Genomic DNA, 24592 nt, shown 5'->3' with positions numbered 1-24592 from the left:
ACAATTTCATCTATCCCCCACATTAAAAGACTTGAAGAAACACTACCATAGTGTTTAAGAGCTCAAGGTTATGTCGCTAGGATGATGACCCCAGCCCCTGAAGCTCCTGCTTGAGAAAGCACAATGCTGCTGAAAGGTTTATTCTCAGCCAAAACCTGATCATAGGCCCCTGACCTCCCCTTTCTTAGGCCCCTGATTTACTTTAGAAAAGTTGGCATTGTAAATCCTTTCTCTGTCTTTTTGAGATGTGTCTTCTGCAATTTAGGAATCCCTTTCTCAAGGACCTGGGAGCCATGCCTTTGAAGTGCAGTCACCAAGGAAGATAGGACCCCTGTCTCCTAGACTCTGTGGGAGAGTAGGAGCTTAAGCACCAGTTACCAAACACAGCCTAATCTTATGGACTAAACCTCCCCCATTCACATCCATTGGTACTTTTCCTTTTGTACACCCCAGCATTTAAAAAAACCCTTCAACTTCAGGATATATTGCAGTCTCTGCCCTACTGCACTAGTACTGAAGAAAATCTGTCTTGCTGATTTTAACAGGTGTCTGGTACAACATTTTTCTTTTATTTTGCTTCAAATTTTTCTTCTGCTGAATTAATTCGAGTAATGGAAGGCTTCACTGTCCCACATGTGTCATTTCTGTTCCATACATGTGGATCCTGTTGCAAAACCCATTGCTTTCTCCTAATTTCCTTAAAAAACCCCAAAAAAACCCACAAAATTTCCATAGGTAATTAGTGTGAGCAGTCAGTCACTTTTACTGAAAGTTCTAGGAGAAAGATGGATTTTACATCACAGAAAAGCAAATGGCTTCAGAGTATCAGAGATCCTTTCAAAAGATCTTTTACCTCTCCGTGTTGTTTAGTTATTCTCTCTCCTTCCTCTCCTTCTGGACTCTGTTCCTTTCTTGTACTGAGCAATATGCCATTTCTTTTGTTCTCTTTTCTCATGCTGACCCTGCTGAGATTCTCACCTTCCACTCCAAACAGTTAATTAAAGTATCTCCTAAAGTAAGACAATTCCCTAAGATAAATTCCAGTGCCATCTACAAAGAGAATTTTTTCACCTTGCTACAATTCATATATATCTTCATATTTATCTATTTGCATATCATTACTGAATCCCTTATCACCATGCTTATAAAGGATCATTATAATACCCTTGGATACCAACAAGCAAATAAATGTTCTCTGCCTTATCAGAGAAGCAAAACCATCAACAGCCAGGGGAGAGATTTCACTAAATTAGGGACACTTACAAGTGGCAATTAAAAAGTACATTACTTCACACATCAAAAAGCACTTAAATAGCCATTTACTTTGCTGCATAAATACATAAAAATAAAAATCACTTAGCTAGTTAACAGATTATGAGGCTGTTAAATGAAATATACTAAAGGCTTTAGCACTGAACCATACCTGCAAAATTCACTACATATATCTAATGCTATTTCTCATTTTCAAATAAATATCAGCCTTGAAACAATCCACTTTTCTCAAAATTCTCCAAGAGTTATTTTTTATTTTACTGCCCTTGGACCTTTTGTCTCCATTTTCTTTTTTCTTTATTCTTTTCTCTCTCTCTCTCTCTTTTTCATCTTCTGGAGCCTGGCTTGGATTACTGTTTGTAGAAAATTAAAAAACCACACCATCTACTTCACACCTAATAGTAGTACCCTCAGTGAGAGAGATGCCTGGGTGGCTCAGTTGGTCAAGTGTCCAACTCTTGATTTCGGCTCAGATCATGGTCTCAGGGTTGTGGGGTCGAGCCCACATCACAGCACCGTGCTGGGCATGGAGGCTACTTCTGCTTAAGAGTCTCTCTCCCTCTGCCCCTCCCTCACGAAAATAAATCGTTTCCTCAATGAGAATGACACATTGTTACAACTAAGCAAATTAAATTACTAGAAACTTAAATTATGATGAGTCCAGAATAGCTAGATAATTATAGATTGGGGTCACTAGTCTATCTACCAAAAACATGCTGAATAATCAAACAGGTTAACACGTATTAGCCACCTAGTATGTCTAGCTATTTCAGACACATATTCTCCTGTAAGCCTTACAACCTAGTTGCACGTGAGTACAGGCATCTCAATTTTATAGTTTGGGAAACAAGGCTGAAGGAGGTTAAGCAACTGTCCCTTGCCCCCAAATTAAACAACAAGGAAGTGACAGAATTTGATACAAACTCAGTGATTTTTCAGAAGCGAAAGCCTATGCTCTTAACACAATGAGGTTTTGTCACGCACTACTGCTCTTCACTGTAATGTACACGTTTGCAGTCTGGGTATTTTTTATCTGTAACTAGGAATTAAGGCAGTTTCCTTGTTGATACTGTGGCTCAGTCAGCTGAACAGATACAATTAAGGTAGTATTAGACTACTAACAAAAAATGTGCCACAAGTTTTAAGTAATATTAATACTCCAGGAAATATTTAAATTATTTTTAAATAATAACCTTATTTATGTTTAAGTTGATGAGTTATAATTATTTTCTAGAACAAACTTACTGAATCCTGGCAGGTTTTTATTTCCCCCAAAACATAAAATAAATAAGGAAAATATTTTTAAAAACTCTTTTCTTGGAGTGCCTGGGTGGCTCAGTTGTTTAAGCTTCTGCCTTCAGCTCAGGTCATGATCCTGGGGTGCTGGGATCGAGCCCCAAGTCGGGCTCCCTGCTCATCTGGGAGTCGGCATCTCCTCTACTCCTCCCCCCTGCTCATGCTCACTCTCTCTCAAATAATATCTTTTTAAAAAGCCAACCCCCCCAAAACCCCAAACTCTTTTCTTAACAATTATTAAGAAAAATTTCACTTTTATCACCCCTTCATTTTTCTAAATCTCATTCATACTATACGATTGCACTCCTGCCCATACACACATAAACACAGGCCCAGGACCACAAAGACAAGAGTCCCTAAAGACTTCAAATATACAAAGAAGTTCAAGGAGTGTGCTTTTTTTTTTTTTCCCTTTCCTTTACAGAAGGAATTTCGGATATGGATTAGTCAAGTTTTCTGACCTACAGAGTAACTGTCTTTAGCTGAGCTGCTGACCTGAATTAAATAAATTTCAGGGACTTAAAATGAAATTTTTAATATAAATTTGTTTTTGTGATTCAAGACTAATGATAAATATTCAATGAATTATAATTAATCAATGCAGTATTTGTTATCGTATGAAGGACTAAAACCAAATGAGGAACACCAGCGGCTATGGAAGACCGCAAATCTAGTGGAGTCTGAGCTTTTGAGGTTTGCTGTTAGATTGACAAGAAAGTTTTAAAGTTACAGTATCCATTGTGGGGAGGTCTCAAGGAATAGTCACTTCTATACACTATAGGTGAAGACACAGTATAATTTTTCATTTGGAAACTTTAATAATGTTATCAAAAACTTCGAAACGTTTACACTCTTTGATGGCCAGTATTTCCTCTTTAAGGAGTTCATCCTACAGAAGTATATACTGTTAAAGAGATTCAGGTGTAAGGATGTACATAAAGCTTACTTACCCAAAATTTATGTGTAAAGATGTTTAGCAGAGATTTTGATACTAAAAAAAAAAACGCCTTTGAAACAACTTAAATATTTAACAAGAGATGAGTTTAATAATTGGTGGCATATCCACACAATGGCACGCAATAGGAGAGGCAGTGTAATAGACTAGAGGATAGGCTTTCAAATCAGGCAAATTAAGTTTTAATCCCAACTCAATCAGATACTTGCTGTGTGACTTTAATATCTCCTAGACTCAGATTTTTCATCTGTAAAGTAGTGACAATAGTACCTACTTCACATAGATATTATGAAAATTGAATGAAAGAATATATGTTTCTTTGGGGCGCCTGGGTGGCTCAGTGGGTTAATCGGCTGCCTTCAGCCCAGGTCACGATCCTAGGGTCCTGCCTGGGATCAAGCCCCACATTGGGCTCCTCGCTCAGCAGGAGCCTGCTTCTCCATCTCCCTCTGCTTGCCATTCCCCCTGCTTGTTCTCTCTCTCTGTCAAATAAATAAATAAAACCTAAAAAAAAAAATGAGGAAGTTTTAAAAAAATAAAATGTAACCCTTAAAAAAAAAAGAATATATGTTTCTAAGCACACATTATCTAACACTTGAGAATCATTCTTTTCTGCCCAGTACAAATTATGTTTTAAATATTATTTCAGAATATGGGGAAATGCTTACAAGATAATATTAAGATTGAAATTATACACAGATGATTGTAATTATAGTATAATTCAAATAGTTCTACAACCTATTGGTATGAATATATTAATGCCAGGCTTTTCTTTTAATTAGCCCCTCGCTGGGTAACTGCAAGACCTCTGCTCTGTCTTCCCAGCCTTCCCCAGGCATTTCTGGGAAGCCCCAGGGTAAATCTCATGTGCATTCCATTCCCACAGCATCCAGGCTACTCCTGGTATCAACTTATCAGACAACTGGGTTGAAATTTTTTCAGTCTCCCAAACCAGTCCTATTGATAAATGCAATCTGAAATTCTTTGCACTTTTTGGCTCAGGTACCAAGGCTGAAATATTCTTCAACTATCTCTGGAGAATTAATGCTGCCTGACTTCTACTAACTTTCTTAGTAATTATTCTCTTCTTTCACTCATTTTTGTCATTTGTACCTCAAAATCAACATCTTATTATATGATGCCTTATTTTTAAACTGTTCTTCTTTCATATGTATAATTTTGCCACTGATTGACTAGTTTATTGATAGTGACTTAATCTCTTTAGATGATAAATTCCTTAGAAGAGGCCAGGTTTTCTTTTTCTTTAGCATTCCCTTACAGCGCTCAGTATAATTCTACCACAGATGTGAAGTATGAACTCGGGAAATTCTTACTAATGCAGTCTCAAAGATGCAGTAAGGAATAAATCACGTAATAGATAACCATGACTCAGCAAGAAATTCTTTTATGCTAATAGGGTGGTCCCTTGTGTGCTGATTTCTCCCCTTCTGCTCTATACTACCACTGTGCATCCCAGCCTAAAATAGTGGAAAGGCAGCAAACCTCTGGTCTGGGCTCCTCTGAGCTGGCAAATTCCTCCCCTATGTGGGCTGCTGAGGCTGCTGAACCAGAGACATGCTTCCACAAGGAGCTAAGCAGGTGGAGGCACCAGGATGCTGTATTCAACATGCTCTACCTTCTATCCTTGGTCAATTTCATGCGCATCATTGCATCTGTTTCTTTTCTGGTTTCAGGTGAAAAGTCATTATTTACAACAAGCCTTAAACCAGGATCAACCTTCATGGTCTGACCTAGCTCATCAGGTACAACTGGCAATCTTTTATATATATTATTCCATTGAATCCTCTCAAAACAAGGGGTGATGTAGCAAGATACTTAGTGCTCACCAATGACTCCATAACCTCTTCTACATTTCCTAGCCCCCCCTTTCAGACAGGTTGGAGTCATGTGACTTGTTCCGGCCAATGGATTGAATAGAAATAACATACGTCTCTTTGGGGTCAAGGAAGTTAAAAACAGGGATTCCTGTTTTTAACTCCATCCCTCTTCTGTTATAATGATCTTGGATTAGGAGCCATTAGTCACAAGAGGGAGGACAATTGCCAGATCCCATTGGAATCTATGAGTGCAAAAAATATGTCAGTGTGTTAAACCACTGAGATTTCATAATTTGTTATTGCAGCATAGCCTATTCTGTTCTGGCTAACATAGACGACATTCAGAATATTTAATAACTAACACAGAATGGGCACTGACCCATCAGAATAAATGCAATGACCAATCAGAACAGACATTGGCTGTAAACAGCTGGTATGACTATGAGTCCATACCATTAATAGCCCAGAAAACAATCCTACAAATTTGTTCCAATTGTATAGTTGGTGAAATTGAAGTTCAAAGATCAAGTGACCTGCGTAAAATTAATGCCTTGTAAGTGATATTCAATTAGCTGTTTGCTACAAAGCCCACTCTCTTTCTATCTCAGCGTTCTGCTTCCTGTTTGTTGAATGATGCCTAAGTCACCTCAACAACTCATCAAAAGTTAGGCTGCAACGGAACTGTCCAAACAGCTTAATTGTTTATCTACACTGTGGTGGTAAGGCCCAACAGTATATGTTTATTATTTTATTTTCTTTAACTTGAACCTAGTCTTGCCTCTGTAAAGAATATCAGCATTATATCTTGACTTTCCTTTTCATTTTTTTCTTTTGTTCTTAGTCATCATTAACCCTGAAAGCATGTTATTGAGGTTGAAACATCCAACTTTATGATATAACATACACATTAAAAAGGCAAGAGAAAATTAAACTGGATGAAATTCTTGGCTTTTGGCGTGTTCTTTTGCTCCTGCTGCTCATTCTTCATTTAAATTCCTGTCTCTTTTCTCCATGACATGATAATCATCTCCACAGCAACTAACTATTATATCACAAAGGATGGTGCCAGTGAGTGAGAACTGATCAGCAGGAGCTGAGCAACACTTAGGCAACAGCGATTCTATTTTCTTACAAATATCTCTAATTATAATAAGCTAAGGAAGAAATATATCATTCTTGTCTTACACCCACCTCTCAAATACAAGCAGTGCTCTCACTACATAGTTTCTCACAAAAATATTGTACTTTCACCCACAGTTCACTTTAAAAAGAGCATATTCCTATGTAGAGATGATATCACCTGTTGTTGCAAGGCAGACGTATGTCTAGACTGAAAAGTAGATCCAAATTAAATTACAATCAACACAGATTACTGTGTGATATAGGAGCAGAAATCAAAGCAGGATCTGCATTTTACAGATTGCTAATAACATTCAAACAACCAGCAAATCAAAAACTCTTGAAAAGTGAAAGGTAGGGTACAGAAATAGTTCCTTGGCAAGGGGTATTTTCTGAGCTTCTCTTTCTAATGAGGAAATGTGGAGTGGCAGTGGTGTGGTTGGGGAGCTTGTACAGGTGTTAATCACAGCAATGATAACATGCATTATATTTGAAAGGGATTTGAATACTTTACAACCACAATCTCAAGGTAACACTTTCACTGGCATACAGAATTCTCTAGGGAAGCTGAAACCATAATATACCCTAGTGATGGAGTCCAAGAGAATGGTATTATTATTAGATGCCATGATGCTGCTTTTCTCTTGGTTTTGTAGAATTTTAAAGTCATATCGTATTTATAATCTATAACACACAATCTTATAAATGGCATGTGTTGTTTGAAGAATATCAATCTTGCTTCTCCCACTAGATGACAAGCATCTTGAGGGCAGGTACCATGTCGGACATGATTATACTATGTCCTGTGATGGTCAAGACAACCGTGATAAAGAGGGACTTTCTCAATTTAATATTGAAATAGCAAGGGCCTCAGATCTATAGTACGCTAGGAAAATATTATTGAAGTTGACACTGTCTCTCCGGTCTTTTAGCCCCAAAGTTCAAATGAGTTGGGAAGTAGAGTGATCCACCATTCTGGGTTCTCTCATCATGGGAGCCCTCCCACATCCTCAAACCCATTAGTCTCCTAATGACATTTTACCCTTAACCTGGATTCCATTGTCAACCATCGCAAAGAAGTGCCCTCCTAGTATCTTAAATCTCTAGCCTGTTTGCTCATGATCATATCTGGCCTTTCTGGATCATCTCTACTGTCACTTTTTGTGTGGTCTCCAGCCTGATCATTGCTGGAGGAAGTCATGGAATTTTGTTGACATGGCTCTTTCTAAATTCACGCTTTTTTTTCTTTTTTTTTTAAGGAAAGGTTTTGGGGGGCGCCTGGGTGGCTCAGTCGTTAAGCATCTGCCTTCGGCTCAGGGCGTGATCCCGCCGTTCTGGGATCGAGCCCCACATCAGGCTCCTCTGCTGTGCCTGCTTCTTCCTCTCCCACTCCCCCTGCTTGTGTTCCCTCTCTCGCTGGCTGTCTCTATCTCTGTCAAATAAATAAATAAAATCTTTAAAAAAAAGAAAAAAAAAGACCAATTTCCCAGATGGAGTTTCCCAAAACCTTTCTTTATTTTTTTTTAAAGATTTTATTTATTTATTCGATAGAGATAGAGACAGCCAGCGAGAGAGGGAACACAAGCAGGGGGAGTGGGAGAGGAAGAAGCAGGCTCACAGCAGAGGAGCCTGATGTGGGGCTCGATCCCAGAACGGCGGGATCACGCCCTGAGCCGAAGGCAGATGCTTAACAACTGAGCCACCCAGGCGCCCCTAAATTCACACTTTTCATCTCAACCTGGCCTGCTCTGGAATCCTTTAGGTAATCTCTTACTGATTTCTTAACACTGTCTACATATTCAAAAATTTTACCTAGTATAGCAGAGGTACTGACCTTGAACTGATAGAGCAGGGTCTGAGAGAGGCGCCTAGCTATACCCTGTATTTACTCTTTAATTGCTAACTGAGGGCCTGGGAGAGAAGCCAAGGTTGCCTGGGCAGATGTTTACCAACTGTTACAAAAGTATGTCAATATTTTGAAAAAGTAGTATAATAATGTGGTTTAAACCAACTATCAGTCCTATTTTCAACTATAACTCTTCCAAAAACACTTTTTTTCTTGCTCTCAATTCAACATCAGCTTTTCTATGTATTCATTCAACAAGTATTTATTGAGCATCAGCCATCATTCTAAGTAAACAAAAGAGAAAAATCACTGTCCTGTGGCCTTGCATTCTAGTGAGAGGGGACATGTAACAGAAAACAAAAACACCAAGGAAATCATATAGTGTGTTTGAAGGTGATAAGAGCTATGGAAAACAAGAAAAAGGAGAGGGTAGGGGAGTTCAGGACCGCAAGAAGCAGGTGAAGATTTTAGAAACGGTGTGAGGGCTGTGCTCATTGAAAAGGTGACTTGAAGAAGATGAGGGATAAGCCATGTGATGAGGAAAAGCATTTAGGACAGAGGGAATAGGCCATGCAAAAGCTTACTTTCTAGGGGCGCCTGGATGGCTCAGTCAGTTGAGTACCGACAACTGATCCTAACTCTTGTCATGGATCGAACCCCATGTTAGGCTCTGCGATCGGCAGGGAGTTTGCTTGAGATTCTCTCCTTTCCTCTGCCCCTCCCTGCTCCGTGTGTGGAAATAAATAATCTTTTTAAAAAGAGCTTACTTTCTAGAAACTCCTCCCTCTCCAAAGATTATTTAACCTTCAACCTCCTGCTCTATAGAGATCAAAGTTATTGATAAATGATCTCTTTGTCCTTTCTTCCTTTCCACTTCTAGAACATCTTTACATTTTCTTTATTCCTTCACATCTTATATAAAAAAATGTTTCTCTTTCCAATGTCTCTGCTTTCCCATATCCTCCCTCTGCAGGATCCTCCCCTATCCTCCTCACCTCATTTATTCTTCTATCATTTACAATCTCTTTTCATTTTGTCTCTTCCGATATGCAGAAGTCTTTTCTAAATTAAAAACACCATTGTCACTTAAATATTTCTTCTAATTATAGGCTATTTACTCCTTTTGAAGTACCTTCAATTTCCTTACCACATACATTCTCTTTAGCCTTGATTTCTGCCTTCTGCCCCCTTCAGACAACTTAAATGGATCTCCTGATTCCTAAAATCAAACTGTACCTGTACCTGTTCACAGCTCTGTCAGTTGATAATTTTTTTAAAGACTTATTGATTCATTTTAGAGAGAGAGCAAGGGAGCAGCAGGAGGGGCACAAGGAGAGGGAGAGAAAGAATCTCAAGCAGACTCCCCGCTGAGCATAGAGCCTGAGCTGGTTAGATCCCACAACCCTGAGATCATGACCTGAGCTGAAATCAAGAGTCACATGCCCAACTGACTGAACCCTGCAGGCGACCCAGCCCTCAGTTGATAATTATCACTGTCCAGGGAAAACTGGTTTGTAAAAGGATATAATTACTTGTATTAAAATCAATTTGTTAAAGTTGTAAATTTTAAAACCTCAAATACACCCTGCAATTTAACTCTGCTTATCTGCCCACTTGGTTCCCTCTATTGTGGAATGTACCATTCCCTGCTTATTCTTCAAGGCTAAAAGCTCCTTCTTTGAAATTGTCTCCTCCTCTCTGCTCCCCTATCATTTTACTTATATTATACAGGAAAATGGTTTTACTAAAAATTATGCCTATGCTTACCTCCTTCAGAAAACTGTGCACTCCTTGAGGATATATACTATGTGTATTTTTGTTTCCTTGAGAAATTCTTGAGAAAAGGAGAGTTCCTTGTTTTCCTGACTTTCTGTTTTTCAGATATTTTGGGTCTTATATGTGGCAAAGCTTTTTTATACAATTATTAATAAAACGTTCAGTCTCTCAGTCTGCACTAGCAGTACAGGGGCTGCTAGACTGAATTCTTGGCAAAAATAATTGACGCTAATGACTGTAATGATAATATTGCAACTGCTTTCCTTGTACAGAACTGCAGTGAGGCAAACTGTAACTTCTAGTGGCTGGTGGTGGCAACATTTTCCTCATTAAACCTATTCATGGGGACGTGGTTTTGGACATTCTTCCTGAGGCTTAGCCTTGAGCCTAATGTTCCAAATATCCCAACCATTCTGTGAACTACCTCATGCCCTTTAATAAAGCTCTTTTTCTACTTGGTCGACCAAAGGCAGCTTTTGTTGCTCATGACTAAGAACCTGACTAAAAAGATATTTTCCTTAATTCCCCATAGGCCAACTAAGTCAGTATCATAATATTTAACAAGACTTTAGTCATAGGAATAATACAATGAAAATATAACATTGAAAAAAAACTATCATAGGCCCCTAGATATTTGCTATTAATCTTAGGAGGCCACAAGCCTCGCCTGTGTTCCTAAGGAAAGTTTCATAGGCCTCTGCACCCAGTTTCTGACAGGGCTACATGAGCAGAACCTAGCTTTACCCTGTCAAGTCCAATTAGCCTTAGGCACAGTGCCTAGGGCTCCCAATATTTTTAGGGAACCATGAAATGTTTTATTTTAATTTCTTAGAATGGAATTTTTTAAAAACTGAAATTTTATATAATAAATATAATGTACATAAATTATTATAAAAATATAATAATTTTTGAAGTAAAAAATAGATCTACATATATATATTTTTTTATATATGTATATATATAGTCAACTGAATATTACCAAGGTGCCGAATCAATTCAATGAGATAGGGGATTTTTTTAAACAAATGACATTGGAACAACTATAAAAATGTATGAAAAAAAAAACTTCAAGTACTCACTTCTGTAGCACACACATATACAAAAATTGGTACAGACATTAGCATGGCCTTTGTGCAAGGATGACAGGCAAATTCATGAAGCTGCCCATATTTAAGAGTTGACCTTAAGTATTTTCACCACACACAAAAATCTTAACTATGTGAGGTATTGGATATGTTAATTACCTTGATTGTGTTAATCTGTTTACAATGTACAGGTATATCAAATTCTTACATTAGAACAATCTAAAAAATGATAAAAAAATGAATAGATATATCACCCAAGAAGATACAGATGGCAAATAAGCATATGAAAAGTTGATCAATATCACATATCATTATACAATTGCAAATTAAAATAACAATGAGATACTACTATACACCTATTAGAATGGCCAAAACCCAAAATGCTAACACCACCAAAGGCTGGCAAGGATATGAAACAATAGGAACTCTCATTCACTGCTAATGGTATGCAAAATGGTACAAACACTTTGGAAGACAATTTGTCAGTTTCTTACAAAACTTAACATTCTCTAACCACACGGTCTGGGAATTGCACTCTTTGGTATTTACCCAAATGAGCTGAAAAGTTAATGTCCACATAAAAACCCGCACTCAGTTGTTGAAAGCAGGTTTATTCACAATTGCCAAAATTTGGAAACAACCAAGATGTCCTTCAGTTGGTTAATGGATAAAGGAACCATGGTATGTCCAGACAATGGAATATTATTCAGCACTAAGAAGACATGAACTATCAAGCCATGAAAAGACATGGAGGAACATTAAGTGCATATTACTAAGTGAAAGAAGCTGATCTGAAAAGACTACATATGATTCCAGCTATTTGACATTCTGGAAAAGGCAAAATTACAGGGCTGTAGAAAGCTTTGTTTTTAGTAGCCAAGAACTGGAAGCAAATACAAATATCCATCAATAGGATTAAGGATTTTTTTAAAAAGTTGTGTACGTATATAAAGAATATTTGACATGAAGTACTAATAAAACAATACGAACGAAACTCTAAAACATTGCACAGAGTAAAAGAAACAGACACAAAAGAATACATATCATATAATTCCATTTATGTGACTTCAAGAGCAAAATAACCCATGGTCATAGATATTAGAACACAATTGCCTATCTGGGAAGGGAGAGTGACTGAAGGAAGACGTGAAAGAACTTTCTAGGGGAGATGGAAGTGTCTTATGTCTCCACTGGCGTGGTAGTTATATGAATATATACTTTTGTTAAAACTCATCCAATTGTACGGGTATTATCTATGCATTTCACTGAATGTAAATTTTATCTCCATAAGAAAGAAATGTTATCATATAATTACCTTAATCTAAGACATATCATTTACATGTTTTTTGTTTTCTCCCCTGTTGCCTAGAAGTGTCCAGAACACAATGACTGCTCAATACTTGTTTGAGGGAAGTTAAACAAACGAACCAATTGTTTTGGCAGTTTATAGGCATACAATGAGATATTCAGGTAGTTTCTTTTAGGCTTGTGTTTATTTTCCTACTGATAACTCCTTATAGAGAAAGGGATCTTTTTTTCTGTGTTTTTTTTGAGACTGTCAATGATCGTCCTAGCTTTGAGCAAATTAACTCTCTTTGGCAGTCAATACACATGTATGTGTGCCCATGTGCATGTCCCCATTGTATAATCAGCTGTCTGGGGCTGTCCTCCTGTTATAGAAACTGTTTAAAGGTGGCTATTTTTAAAAGTGTCTTATCACACAAATATATTGTAAAAATAAACTGAAAACTAAATTACAAGTGCTTTTGAGAAATACATCTTTGCTCAGTTAACGATTTTCAAGATAATTTCCCCTCAAAAAGGAGAGAAATGACTGCAAAGTTGTTCCATATTGTTTTTGTTGTTCAGACTGTTCCCAAACTAAAGCATTTATTAAGAGAAATGTTTTCTTCAATAGTGATTTTAAAGTTTTAAAAAATAAAAAGATTACAAAACTATAGGTAGATTACTCATGTTAGGCTAGGTATCTTTTTTTTCTTAGATGTACACCCTTAAATGTGACTTGAAAGAATAGATTTTTTAAAGCTTCAGTTAAAAAAAAGCAGATGGCAGACAAAGATGTGTTACTGAATTCTAGCTATTAAAAATTGATATCTAAACTCCAGATGAAAATGAAGCAAACGGGAATGTGTAAATTTCATTTACATATAAGAGCTGTATTTTCCAAAAATGTTTTGCTTTAGATTAAGCAAGAGTTACTCAGAAAATCTATGGTCTTTCTCAATATGAAAATAATTGCATTTCAAAAGCCAGAAGTTTCAACAACTTCCAGATTAAGAAATGACGTCTCAGTTAATTTGAAAAGATGATTGAAGAACTTTTATTCTGTTATATAACTAGCATAAAAGGAAATTTCTGAACCACCACCAAGTTCTGATTCTCTACTTTCACGCTGAGGTCACATTCCTCTCCCCTGTCTGTCTTGGGATAGCCTCTTCCAGTAAGCATACATCTGGTTTAAATTCCCACCATATGTGATAAATCAATGCATAGCAGATAATAAATTGAGAAGACTCTCTAGAAGACTTGACTTAGCTTTTGCAGGTCTGATGATTTTTCCATCTTAGCTTATCTGTGTTATAGTAAAAAAAGAAGGCCCAAAACAGAATGTACTTTAGGACTAATAACTTACCTCCAGAGGCAGTCAGCAGGAAACTTGAAATGATTAATCCTGTATCTTTATGAGCTTTGAAAAACTAAACCCAACATTTCATGACTTACACTACAGTCCTTTTTATCCAATTATCTTTAATAATTGGGGATTATTATTACTAAAATATAATGAATATTCACTATTTGGATTACTTGTACATTTATTCTTTTAATTTAGTACAAATATTTAAAAAAAACTAGCACCATTATTATTAGTTAAAGCAGGATCACCAATTGTGAGAAAGTAGTTTAGATAGTGGTTAAGGATATGGATTTGCCCACCCTGTTACTTCAGGTGAGTTAGGCAAGTACTAAAATGCATTAAACCTCTATTTTCTAATCCAAAAAATGGTAATATTTATGGTAACTTCTTCATAAAGTTGGCATAAAAATTAAATGAGATGATGCTTCTAAAATACTTAGCACAGTACCTGACACATACAGAGTTTATGAGATTGACTATTAGCACAGTTGTGAATTTACCTACAACTCTTATCGTTTTCAGGATAAAGCGAATATTGCCAAGACTGGAGTCCTATGAGAGGTACTGTTCCATAGTGTGTAATTAAAAATGGGCCTCAAGGAATAATTATTCCTATTGCCTTTCTCTTATTTGCCTCATCACAATTGGTATGTGTCTATGTCCCCTACCAGATGCTAGGTTCTTTAAGGATAGGGTCTATGCCTTATGTCTCTTTGAATTCCTAAGTGTGGTTAGAGTTGTACACTCTTGCTAAGGGAATGTATAAGTGAACATGTATGTAAATACACTTAAAATGTTAATTTTACATTTCGAGTTATTTATGTGGTTTTAAGTAATCATAAGGAATAATTTCTTTTAACTCCCTTGGGTCTATAAAACAATATAGATATTGTAGGTACAAAGAAAAGGACAGTGAAAAATCACCTACTGTTCTTTGTTTACATTTCAAAGAGGAGATCTAGTCTAGGCATTTTATATTTGAGATACCTACTAGACATCCAAGTAGAGGGGCTGAAAAAGGAGTTGGATGTAAGTTTGGAGAGGTCCTTAACTTTCCAGAAACTTATAGAAATCCATAAGTTTGGAGAAAATGGAGAGCAGTTAACATTTGGGTAGTACTTACAGCCACATTACTGATTAAGATCACCCAGAGAGAGGATATAAATTAAGAGGAAAAAAAAGTCCTAAGACTACACGTGGGACATTCCAAAACTTAGAGCGTGGGGTCATGATGTCAGCCACAACAGAGACAAATCTGGAGAGGGTCAGAGGGTCAAAGAAATTAGAACCAAGAGAAAGCCAATGATCACATGTTCAGCTCTCATTGACCCTGGCTCTTGCTCACATCTACATTGGCAGATTTTTGCAAATTTGGTATGTTATTTGGATCCATCTCTAGTTTTCCTAACTAACCCTATGCTTCTCACAACCCTCATTCAATATTCTTTTCTGCATGGGTCTTCAGACTAGGCCCACCTAATCTTTAGGATCTAGAGTCAAGGTCAGGGGTGTCCTTTTGCCAGCCTCAGCTAACACCAGCCATGTTGCACCTTGCACTTATTCCTCACCTCATCTGTCATCCTCTCCTGGAGGAGAGGGAAAGATAGCTACTCTTGATGACTTGGCTTCAGACCCCCTGATTCAGCTTTCAGTTAGGTGTATTACACCCCCTTAAACTTATCCTGTGCCCTGGTTTCTTGGACTTCCTTCTTGCCTGTGTATTGTATTCTTGCTCCAGCTCTGGGCATTTGGCCACTTTGGACAAACAACCTGTTTTCTTCAGAGTCCTTGAGTCTATCTCTGCACAACCCCACCCCACTCTACCCCAACTGCAGTATCTAGTGCTCTTGCTGTGACCCCTTGGGTCATCTGATCCAGTCTGAAGAGAGGTCAAGTCTCTTGAACCCAGCCTAATATACTGCCCAAGCTTTTTACCATATGGTGATCTCAAAGAGTCTAGAAAATTAGAATTCCCTGGAATTGATGTATATAAGGTGGAAAATTCAAATATTTGATTCTCAGCCTACAATTTGTACTTGCTTCCAGCAATCACAAGCTAAATCAGCAGGAATTGCTGGAGGGAGTACTAGGAGTCTAATTAGCAAACAACATCTGATATTTCCCCTAGAGACTGTGGGATATAAATTAGTAGGAGAAGAATAGAATCCCAAGATAATTATATAGGTCCTAGAACTCTTTTAAAGAGTTGCTATTTGAGGGTTCTGTAATCATTGGTTGGTCCCTGTTTAGCCTAAATTCTTACTAAGTAGGGTCAGGAATGTTTAGGGGAATGCAAATTGAGGTCTAGTAGTAAGACATCAACTCCCTGATTTTCAAGGCCACTACACAACTAGATCTCTAGAAAGAATTTCCAAGTTCTAGTTTTTCTATTTGCTTTGGCTGATGATGCCTGATCTAGAACAGCTTTTTTCTTTACTTCTCTCTTTCAGTTAATAATAGGTAGATATGTACAGAAATTTCACTCGTGGGGCGCCTGGGTGGCTCAGTTGTTGAGCGTCTGCCTTCAGCTCAGGGCGTGATCCTGGCGTTATGGGATCGAGCCCCACATCAGGCTCCTCCGCTGGGAGCCTGCTTCTTCCTCTCCCACTCCCCCTGCTTGTGTTCCCTCTCTCGCTGGCTGTCTCTCTGTCAAATGAATAAATAAAATCTTTTTTTTTTTAAAAAAAAAAGAAATTTCACTCGTTTTTATTAGATGTTTACTTTTTACATGTAATTGTATCTTTACTGCTTTTATGATAAAACTCCATGTTCTATTCCACTGTGAAACATGCAAATGATACAGAAATTAAAAAATAATTTAGAAACTGAAAGTCCTCAAAAGTTCTCCTTTCCTTAAATATAATTCCTCTTAGTTTGGTGTATATTCTTTTGAATATGTTTGTATTACAAAAATAGGATATATGGTACATATTACATATATTGCTGAGAAACTTGACTTTTCACTTGATAATATATTTTTGATACCATTTTTTAAATAAATTTATTTATTTGACAGAGAGTGAGCACACAGAGGGAGAGGGAGAAGCAGACTCCCACTGAGCAGGGAGCCCGATGAGGGGCTCAAACCCATGACCCCCGGATCATGACCTGAGCCAAAGGCAGACGCATAACTGACTGAGCCACCCAGGCGCCCTGATATCTATGTCAGTACTTGTAGCTTTTTCCTCCAAGTTTTTATTTAAATTCTAGTTATTTATCATATATGGTAAAATTGGTTTCATGTGTAGAATTTAGTGATTCATCACTTACATATAATACCCAGTGCTCATCACAAGTGCCCTCCGTAATACCCATCATCCATTTAGTTCATCCCCTGCCCACCTCCCTTCATCAACCCTCAGTTTGTTCTTTGTCTTTAAGAGTCTCTTACGGTTTTCTTCCCCCCGTCTTTTTTTCCTTCCCCTATGTTCATCTGTTTTGTTTCTTAAATTCCACATGAGTGAAATCATAATGGTATTTGTCTTTCTCTGACTTATTTCACTTAGCATAATACACTCTAGCTTTATCCATGTCATTGCAAATGGCAAGATTACATTCTTTTTGATAGCTGAGTAATATTCCATTGTGTATGTGTGTGTGTGTGTGTGTGTGTGCGTACACGCGTGTTTGTGTGTGTGTGTACCAGATCTTTATCCATTCATCAGTTGACAGACATTTGGGATCTTTCCATAGTTTGGCTATTGTTGATCATGCTGCTATAAACACCAGGGTGCATGTGTCCCTTCGAATCTGTATTTTTGTATCCTTCAGGTAAATACCTAGTAGTGCAGTTGCTGACTCATAGGGTAGTTCTATTTTTAACTTTTTGAGGAACCTCCATAGTGTTTTGCAGAGTGGCCACACCAGTTTTCATTCCCACCAACAGCCTAAGAGGGCTCCCCTTTCTCTGCAACCTCGCCAACATCTGTTATTTCCTGTGTTGTTAACTTTAGCCATTCTGGGGACGCCTGGGTAGCTCAGTCGGTTAAGCATCCGCCTTTGGCTCAGGTCATGATCCCAGGGTCCTACAATCAAGCACCCTATCAGGCTCCTTGCTCAGAGGGGAGCCTGCTTCTCCCTTCCTCTCTCCCCCTTCCCCCTGTTCATGCTCTCTGTCAAATAAAAAAATAAAATCTTTTAAAAAAAATTTAGCCATTCTGACAGGTGTGAGGTGGTATCTCATCGTGGTTTTGATTTTTATTTCCCTGCATGATGAGTGATGTTCAGCAGTAGCTTTATCTCATTTTTCTAACAGTTATATGATATAGTACTATATAGTATACTAAAATTTATTTAACCAAAAATAAAATTATATTCAGGTTTTTAAGAACACAAGCAATGTAAAGAATAACATCTGTTATATATTTCTTTGCACACTTGTGTGACTACTTCTGTAAGATACATTCCTGGAACTGGATTTCTTGGGCTAAAAGGCATACATATTCAAAGTTTTGACAACTACCAAATTGCCCTCTTCGGAGGTTGTGTCATTTTCATGCACATCATTAAGCATGTAATATCTGTGTTCATAAACACAGACCAACAATTAGTATTATAATTGTGTGAACATGGTATGTAGAACATTATGTCTATTCAAATTTTCATTTTCTAAATATTGTTATAATGATTAAACTTAACGCTGTTCGTAAAATATACAAAGCAAGTATTTTTAGTGACTGCTTTTTAAAAACTGTAGTTATTTTCATTACTTAAAGGCATATTAGATGTATCTTAGGAGCAAAGCATAAAGATGCCTATATATTACAATGTGTCAAGTATTGGGGCCCATTTAAAGATGAAAAATGACTGGTGTTGAAAGATGAATAAGGCATCGTGCCCTCATGTTACTTTCATTCTCTTGGGTAGGTTAGGGGGACATATTTGCATACAACTAATCCAGGCAAGTGAATGGGGGAGAAAGATGCTAAATCTGGCTTGAGAACTAGTCAACTTTCAAGTTCCACTTGGAATAACATGATAATGTACAGCATGTTAAACTTTTGCATGTTTTGACAGGACTCTTCAAAATCAACACACAAATTGAAAGTCCACCAATAATAAACTTTCCTGTTGCTCATTATTCTTTTGGCAGGGTTTGGGGGGGTAGCTGCAACAATATCACATGACATTCCTAACATGGGTTCTCCTGATCCAAGGTTGTTCCTGGAGTATTCTATACCACAGATAGCACCCTCATTGCTTCTCTGTTCTTTTCCACTAAACAGCTCTGTATTTTCTGCATTTGTTGATAAAGATGGCTCTTTTCCTGTACCATGAATGGCATGGTGTCTACAGGTTATGTTTCTTGTAATGCAGTTTGTACTCACTATGTGTCAAGCCCCAGGCTAAAGGCTGGGATAAGAATATAGCCAAGCCTAATTAAAGAGCAAGTCAGGAAATGAATAGGTTGGCAAATAGCTAAGAACTGGATCATGTGGAAGAAGGGACAGCTGTGTTGAGGTCAGGCCCACAGCCGTCCTTTTAAATTTTAGGAAAGGGTCAAACCAGGACAGCTAATGTAATAAAGTCCAAGAGTGAAGACAGAGGCTAAGGATGTGTAAATGTCAAGAAGTCAAGGAATTGAAAATACACTGAGAGCATCAGTACTGCCTTAGAACAAGAACTAATTAGATCAGAGGAGTGAGTGTTGAAGAGGGACATAACGGGGTGAGTTAGGTCACCCATATATCCTTAACAGGATACTATGTCAAGAAGGTTCTTTTGTAGCCACCTTTATCCCATACTTCATATGTGACAGACTTCATAATCCTTAAGGGACAATAGTCAATTCTGATCTTAAAAGCATGGTCTGTGAAATTTGTTTATTTAAAAAATGATAAAACTTTTGTACAGACTAAAATTCTTAGAAAATATCTCTTCCTGGATATAATACATAAAACCTCATTATTCTAGGTTGACCAGAATGGTTTTTTGGATTTACCTGATTTATAACCTACTTTAGTGTCTTATTCACTGTATATTTCAATGGCTTGCTTCTGTACAGTATAAAATGCAAATGACTCAGCAGATGGATGGATACTGCAGGGGTTTCCAGATCTTGATGTAGTCTAAAATAAAACAAAATTTTCTTTGTATGGGTGGGAGTTGGCAGTTCTTTTAAATTCTTCACTAAAAACATTTCCAAGAAATGTGTTAGATAAGAGATGTCTTTACCCTCCACTCTCTCACCCCACAAAAATCATTCTAGCACCATGCTTGGTTTAAGTGGGAAAAATTAAAATGGCCACAAAGGAAGTTTGAGTAAGCTGTCATTTGACTTAAGTATTTTGCACTCTTCAACTGTACTTCCCCACAAGGATCTTCCAGCCTTCTTTCCCAGAGAAATTTCCATTTTAGTTCTGAGCTTTGTTCTTAATTATCTATTCCTTGTTAGCTTCCAGGATGATTCTTGGTGTTCCTACATCAATGCCAAGGCACAAATCTCTTCCCTTGCAGTAAACATTTTGAAAGGAAAAAACTTCCAAAGTTTACTCGAATGGAATAAACATTTTTCATATTAGAAAGCTTAAGCCAGTAATTATCAAATCATACTTTAACTTATATTTGAAGTTGGATATCACAATATTATTTCCCATTTATATGCTCCATTATTAACTACAAAGAAACAGTTGGCTATTTGTGTTGTATCAGAATGAAAACTTTTATTCATTCTTTTGACTTTTCAAACATATGCTAATTCATTATTTTAATAAAATGCACTAGCAGATGTTAGGCAGAATATGGCCACATCTGGGACACATAAAAAACCATTCCAAGTCTCCATAGGAGGGAAGTAGCAATATTGTTTAGTTCTCCCCAAAAGTCTAACTAGCCCATCTCATTTAATCTGTTTAACTCCTTCAAGTTGAACAGTTAAAAGTAGCACCAATTATTTTGGTTGTCTTGGGAATATAAAAAGGAATGAACTAAAACACCAAGGGAAATGTCACAAAGAAATGCACTACACTGAAATACAAATAAAACTTCACTAAAGCCTGTGGCTAGAGCTATATTTTTTCAGCTGAAGAGGTTGTAAATCTTGAGTTGCTGGCTTCCTGAAGCCACCTTGAATTATAGGTCTCTTTAGGCCTTTCCACAATGTCCCTACTTTAGTTGACCCTTTCAAAGAAAGCACACACATCTAAATGATGGCAAATAAAGATTTTGGTGGGAGATATAGTTCGACAAAAGTGTGTGTATATATATCTATCTATATCTATATATAGTGATTAAATCCCAAACTATTCCTGTCTTCTAACCTAATTTTGTTTTGTTTTCTTAAAGCAAATTTTCTAAGGAAACAAAAACAAGATCTGCTGGTTTTCTGTCAATGGATCAGGCTTATACACTGTTAAATTTAACATCATCTCTAGCTTCTTAAAACTAGACCACACTGAGGATTCGAATAATACTAGTATTGAGAGGAAGCTCTGGAAATGTTTGTCTTATATGCTGCTTACCCATTAGAAAGAAGGAAAATGCTGGAGTTGTGTGTGCAGCATAGAGTGAGAAGGCACCTGTGGCATAAAGGGAAGTTTCCCTAGGCTTGAATTCAGATGACCCAGGTTTGAGCCTCAGCTCTGCCACTTAAGAGCTCAATGTTTGCAAAAGCTAGTTAATCACAGATGTCACATTTTCCTTGTCTATAAAGTAGGAATAATACCTTGGAGAGCTGATCTGAAGATTCTGTGAAATAATTAATATAAATGTGCTATAAAAACTGTGACACCATACATAGCTTATCATTAACAGGCTATTGGTGGCCTGCAATCTTCATTTTAGAAGAGCAGATACCAGTTAGATATTTGGACCACAGCCGAAAAGAAATCCATGTGGTATATATAGAACATGCAGGTATAAATTCCCATTTCAAACACACTGCCTAAATAGAGAAAGACTCTGCAAGGACTAACGGCAATCTTAATAGAAATTTATGCTCATAAGTGATAAAAGTGACGCAAACCAAGCTCATATGTACTGCTCTATTTCATATACACACTGGGATCAAAGATTCCGTCTTTCATTCTCTTAACACCTACGTATTGAGAGCATCCGGTATATGTGCCGAGCAGCACACTAATCTCTAGGTATACACTGGTGGACAAGATTTCTGCTCTCAAGGGACTTATGTTCTACTCACATTAGTATCTTTATTCCAAGAAACTGGCAAAGTGTTGGCACATAGTAGATGCTCAAAAAAAGCTCATTGAGCTGAACTAACCTCTCTAATTTTTTAGCATTACCATAGCAGAAAGCTAGTAAAGCCCGGAATTTTACGATCAGAAATGATTTTTGTACTCCGTTGACCATGTGATTAATAGGGTACTACTTCTCAAGTTTTGAGGGAAAATAATCTTTTTTTAAAAAGGTAAACTCTACCCCCAACCTGACAATCCCAAGATCAAGAGTGTGATCCTCTGACAGCCAGCCAGCTGCCCCAAAAAGAATCTTTTTAACCTAGAGTTCAGGTAGTCATCTACCTATAGTATGATACTTGTATTATGTAGTGTTAATTTAACATTTGCCTACTTAAAATGTGATTATCACTTCCAATTAGTACATGTAACATGGGAGCAGAGTATTAGTAGAAAATTAGCAAAAGGAATATATATGTTGGATATGTCAAATCACTAGACAGACTAGATAGTCAACTCTTAACAAGTATGGAGAGTTTACTTTTGAAAGCATAACTTCCAGTGCTATGGAATAAAACTTCTTGGGAGTTTTTTCATAATATATAGGAGCTCACTGGTGAGGTCAGGGTGGGTCACGTTAGTACTGTTCACCAATATCCCCACTTCTCCTGACTTGGTTCAAGGACTCAGTCTTTTTGCAGATGGGGGAGGCAATGTAACATTTTGGCCAATGAAATTCGATCAGTAATGTGTTTTTTTTTCCCAATCTAAGGCTATGAAAAGTTCACGGGGATTCTTTAGTCTCTTCCTCTGCCACAGAGACTCAGTTGCTGTGATCTAGGTGAGAAAGCTACAAAATGGTGGCCCCTCTGTCAGTCTGGTTCCTGGAATGACCAGAACAGAGGGAGTCTGATCCACATGAAGCATGAAGCATGAACAGGCAATAAACTTCTGTTGTGATAAGATGTTATTACTATACCATAAGAAAACCTTTCCTGATTAATATAGTCAGGGGAGGCCCATAGCACTCTCAAAGCCAAGTTTTTGAGTAAGAGATAAAACAGATAATATGAGTTCCATTAATTTGACAGTAGTGTCTTTCATATTAAGGATGCTAGCCTGAGGTCTAGCTTTTTAATCACATTTAATCCAGATATCCCATAAGTTTTCCATTTTCCCACTAATTCTTCTGTGAATCTTTTTTAAGTACTATATTTAACTTTTATCCATAAAGTTCTTGTGCTTTCTACAAATGATCACTTTTCGCCACATCAATTGAATTTCTTATTCTAACCACACATCATTATCATCACAGGCATCACTGGAGCAAAGAGTTCTGAATTATGAACACCCTTAATTGAACTACACATGTAGTCAGTCGTCATGAATAAAGAAGGGATGGTTCTGCAACTGCACTATCTCTAGAAAGTGGACCTTTATAGGAAGGGAGAAGAAGAAGCATGCCTTGATTATAGTTCTTTCTTGACTTATGACAAGGCTACATCCTGATAAACTGGTGGAGGCTGAAAATATCGTAGGTCAAAATCCATTTAACACACCTAACTTACTGAACATCATAGCCTACCTTAAATGTGCTCAGAATACTCACATTAGCTACAGTTGGGCAAAATCATCTCACACAAAGCTTATTTTATAATCAAGTGTTGAATAGCTCATATAATTGAATACTGTACTGAAAGTGAAAAACAGAATGGTTGTATATGGGTACAAAGTGGTTGTAAGTGTATCAGTTGTTTACCCTCTTGATCAAATGGCTGACTGGAAGTTGTGGCCCAGCATCCCTAGAGTATCCTACCACATATAGCTGGCCCAGGAAAAGATCAAAATTCAAATCTGAAGTACGGTTTCTACTGAATAGTATCACTTTCAACCACTGTTAAGTTGAAAAGTCATACATGGAATTTTAAGTTGGGGACCATCTGTATTTTGACTTTTTTTTTTCGTACCGGAGACAGAGCTTAACCTTGAAGGGCTTGTAGAGTCTGAGAATTGTCATTTCTTTCTTTCTTTTCTCTTTCTTTTTTAAGTAGGAGGCTCCAAGACCAATATGGGGCTGGAACTCACCACCCGAGTTCAGGAGTTGGATGCTCTACCCACTGAGCCAGCCAGGCTACCAAGAATTGTCATTTTTTATTTAAAGCCATAGATATCAGGCAAAAGTTTTCAACTCACTGAAAAAGAATAATGCTTTGCTTGTTTACTTTAATGGATTGTTAGGTAGGATACATAATGTGTGGTCTTTAATATTTTAACACCTGTCCTCTTTCTTTCTACCCATCCAAAAACTACCTGCCACATTACTGCTCAAATCCTAGCTCCTTAGGAAATCTTCCTTCCACACACCAGCTGGAATTGATCCTTTTCTTTTCCAAAAATCCTATGTAAATTCATACCATTTATTTGGCATTGCTTGAAGAGTTTTAGGAAGTTCAAAAGCTGGAAAAGACCTAAGAATCATCCAACACAATCCTCTCATTTTGCAAATGAGGGAAATTAAGTCCAGAGAGGTTATGCAATTTACTTAAGTCACATGGTTAGAGACACTGGCGACTATAAACCTAGTTTCATAGGGTGGCCTTTTTATGTCACAAAT

At 37.3% G+C, this 24592-nt stretch overlaps 1 long non-coding RNA gene across 2 annotated transcripts in view; it reads right to left on the bottom strand.

The window, feature by feature from the left end:
* Window positions 1-24592, bottom strand: part of LOC105238383 — a 45196-nt gene that overhangs the window by 19844 nt on the left and 760 nt on the right. The window lies entirely within an intron of this gene.

Source organism: Ailuropoda melanoleuca, chromosome 8 (genome assembly GCF_002007445.2).
Source record: "Ailuropoda melanoleuca isolate Jingjing chromosome 8, ASM200744v2, whole genome shotgun sequence".
NCBI classification, from domain to species: domain Eukaryota; kingdom Metazoa; phylum Chordata; class Mammalia; order Carnivora; family Ursidae; genus Ailuropoda; species Ailuropoda melanoleuca.
The sequence above is the reverse complement of the archived record's forward strand: the minus strand, read 5'-3'. Positions and strand labels throughout refer to the sequence as shown.